Source organism: Myotis myotis, unplaced genomic scaffold, assembly GCF_014108235.1.
Source record: "Myotis myotis isolate mMyoMyo1 unplaced genomic scaffold, mMyoMyo1.p scaffold_m19_p_4, whole genome shotgun sequence".
NCBI classification, from domain to species: domain Eukaryota; kingdom Metazoa; phylum Chordata; class Mammalia; order Chiroptera; family Vespertilionidae; genus Myotis; species Myotis myotis.
The window spans coordinates 79,437,420-79,441,441 of record NW_023416346.1 but is presented as its reverse complement, the minus strand read 5'-3'; the positions used below and the strand labels follow the sequence as shown (position 1 = coordinate 79,441,441).

General features: G+C 35.5%; 1 pseudogene; it reads right to left on the bottom strand.

Moving 5' to 3' along the window:
- Positions 1-716: 716 nt before the first annotated feature.
- On the bottom strand, positions 717-868 carry LOC118654918 (annotated as a pseudogene).
- Positions 869-4,022: the final 3,154 nt, after the last annotated feature.

Here is a 4,022-nt window from a genome sequence, read left to right as displayed (position 1 = left end):
ATAATAAATAGATGTAACTAAAATGAAGGGTTTATGATAAAGCTTTTCAGTGATAATTATATATGCCTAAACAGTTTTTCAAAGTTTTTGGTAACTTAAAACTTTGGAGTTTGCTGGGTTAAATAATAAAAGTTAAATATCTAGGTATTTTGAAATAACAGGATACTCAAATATTAATTAATCTGAGTTTGCATACTTTAGGATTTTCATTATAGAGAATCAAGAAGATAGATTTGAATCTATTAATGAATCACTCTTGTATTTTATTTCAAATATATCTCTTAAAAATGTGAGTGTATTGCTAATCTGAGAAATGTTATGTAATTTCTTATCACCTAAAATTTAAGGTTTCTAAGAGTTAAAAAATTCTAACTAATTGAAAATAAATTACATGTTTTTGGTAGTAGAAGACATGAGGTATAGACATGCAGTTTTGAAGGGGAAAGGAAATTAAGTTGTTCTAAAGCTAATTAATAATAAGATTTATAGAGTTAATAATATAAGTTATAGAAGGATTGTGAAGAAAAATCTTAAAAAGAAATTAGAGGTAATCTGAATAAATTTAATTAGATAAATGAATCTAAAGTAAGCAAATACAGAATTTGTTTAGTCTTTCTCCAGTCTGTTAAAAGGGGAAAAGTTTTTCCTGTATTTGTCTAGGAAGCAAAAGTTATATAAAGTATTGAAATAATTATATATTGTGTTTTTTATTTGTTTGTTTTTTTTCCCCCACTACCACAAATTATGCAGTCGAGTTTCCCACATTTGGGGAAATCGCAGGGGTCAGCACATCCGGAGTGCAATGGATAAGCCTCACCCTGGGAAAACCACCTTCGTGATCATGGTATCTCCCCTGCCAGGTGTGTATATATATATATATATATATATATATATATATATATATATATATATATAGTGTTTTTTCAATCAGGTACTTAATTACTTTTAAAAAAAGGGGATCTTCTTAATTGTGGGAAGTAAAGTTTTGCTAGCCTATGTTTGTGTCATTTTGAATGAATAAATAGCCTCATATTGTTTCATAAAAATGATGATGATATATAATCTTTTGGTAAAATAAGTTTAACAATCTTCCCAGGATTTCAATTTTAAGAAACTTTTTTTGACCTAGAAATGGCTTTAGGTCATTCCAATAGGCCCTGGAATGCCTCAAGGATTTGTTTTCTCTCTTTATGAAAGGACATTTTATAGTTAAGGTACATGGGAAGCTTTGTCAAATTAAGAAGTAATAATTATGTTCTATTTATATATCATATCATAAGTAAATTTTGATATGCTTTCAGTTATAACTGTTAGTGAAAATATTGTGGAATACTGTGTTTTACAGAAAGGACAGGATTCCATGTCTTTTGCAATATAATCAAATCCATAACTATGCCATTTTAAATTTCTTGTTATTTAGAGGCAGTCGCTGTTTTGTTATAATGCATCTGGAAAGATGTACATTTTCAGAGGAACCCATGGAAAGGACTCTGACCTTTTCAGATCATCTCCTCTGAATTGAATGAAATTTATTACAACTCTAGGAAGTATCTGAATTTATAAAAGTATTAACAGGAAAAATCAGGAGAAACAAAATTTGACTATGGGACTCAGTGAACTGAAAATCTATATACTAATCTACATTAATAAAAGAGAAACATGCAAATTGGTGTCACTCTGCTAAGCCCACCGGCCAATCAGGATGGATATGCAAATTAACCCAACAACAGTGGCAGTTAATTTGCATATACAGGCCTGGAGTGAAGACTGAAGGCTCCAGCCCCAGCGAAGACTGAAGACTGAAGAGGCTTGCTTTCTCCACTGTGGCCAGAGCAAAGGCCTGGGTCCCTGGTGCCAGAGGAAAACTGGTGCCAACAGCCAGGGGGAAGAAATGCCTATTGTACGAATCTCTTCGTGCAATGGGCCTCTAGTAATATATATATTTTTTAACTTTTGTGGAAAGTATTGCTGACCCTTAATCTTTTTGTTTTTCAGATATAAGGAAGCATTTTTAAAGCAACTTGGTTAATTATATTTTTCTCCCCATCTGATTCCTCCACAGAATTTGGCAATTCTTAATGAGTGAGTCATGGCAATGCATTCCTATGCATTAATTCAATAAGACCAGTTTCCAATTGTGGTTTTATTAACTAAGGACTTTGGAATGTCATGTGTAACATGTCTGGACTCTGGTTGTCACCAGAAAGCTTTAAGGAATGAACCCAATAAGAGCACCTTGGAGAAAGCCTGGTACCTTGCTTGGTCACATGGTTCACAGCAGTCTTTCCAGGGAATGAATGAAGGTTACTTTCCTGAAAGCTGGCAAGGAAGGAACCTCAAGACATCATTGGGGACCTCAAGAACTTGAGGAATTCACCCAAGTATACAGGTATTATTGCAGGCAAGCCTGATGGCAGGTAAGTGGCTCAGCTTCTTTGCCCTGTGGGGCTAATTAAAGTTGGAACATAAATTCCAGGAAAGCATATTTATACCTATATCTCTATCTATTTAAAGGCCTATGTACTCAACTGTTATTCTTATTGTGTTCATGCAAATGATCAGGCCAAATTGAAAATAGACTTAATACAGTAAATAAATCGGCCTTAATTTGGCACTTTAATGAAAACAAGGGCAATTTTAGGGGGAGAAATTGTGTTTCAATGGGGGATTATTAGAACTGAAATGTGTGTCGGGCAGGGGGGTTTCCTTTCACCAGACCATTTATTGTAATTTTTGCTGTTCTAACTTTTGGCCAATAATACTGTTATAACACAGTGTCTACACCAGGTTACAGCCCTATTTGCACTTAGAGAATACCACCTCCAGACATCATTGCCACCTCCTTCAGTGCCCAGGCCTCATTGTCCCTCTGACAGAGAGCAAGGATCTCTTAGCTCTGAGAGAAACCTTTGCCCCTCCTCAGCAGGAAGCAGTTTCAGAAGAGACTCTGTGTCTCTTTCCCATGAAAGAATTCAGAGCCAAGGTCCTTGAGGGGATGCAGTAGGCAGTTAGACAGACATAAGCAGAGTAAAGACAATAGGCCAACTGGAGAAATGGACAGGATCCTGAGACATGTATCTTGTCACTTCAACTGCTCTGAAGCTGGCAATGGAGGAACCTATATGCAGGATGGACCTTTACACCTTGCCTAGTAGGAGTTGGAACACATATTGCTAATACATAGAATTATTCTATTCATTTGGGGAAAGTCACAAATGGGGACCTTTATATATTGGGACCCATTGTCTGGGAAAAGGATGCAGGAATGTTTTCTCTAAATGTTGCTGCAGTAACTTGTAGTGGATGTCTGACTTTTACTGGGTGTTCTAGTTATTGTCTTTAAGTATCTAATAATTAAAATATAAATTGTGCTCATAGTTCCTCCCTCCCTTATAGTAATGGACATACTAAGCTTCTGGCTAGTTAGTTTTTGATGTGTGGGGTACTGTTTATTCATATTGCTGCCAACAGCACCGGGGGCCTTGTTCCTTAGGATTACTGTCTTTTTGTCTCAGAAACATCACAGGGCCCAAACCAAAAGAGACCTTCTCACACCCATGGCACTGGACTTCAATGATCTCCACCTCTGGAGCCCTGCTGAATATATTACTTTAACCATTTTTGTTATGCTGATAATGGTAGGCTTTCTTCATATAGAAGTGACCTGGCTGGCTTATAGCATGGAAAAAGCCCTGAATGCCACTTCCAGGGCTATACAGGGGATAAATCAAGAGCTGAGCCAGGTGAGGCAGTTCTAGAGAATCAGGTAGCAATACATTATTTGTTGTTGTGGCATAACCATAATTGTGAGGAATTTAAAGGAATATGCTATTTTAATCTTTCTGACAATTCTTTTTTTTTTTTTTTACAAGAACTGACTTCAAATTAACAAGCTAGAAATTAGCAACAATAAGGAATCATGAAAAACTTTTTCTTTTTATCTAAAAAGAGAAAGCTGTGGATTTTTCACAACTGACAATTCTTAATTGATAAAAAATCCATAATGAGATAAACAGTAGTGG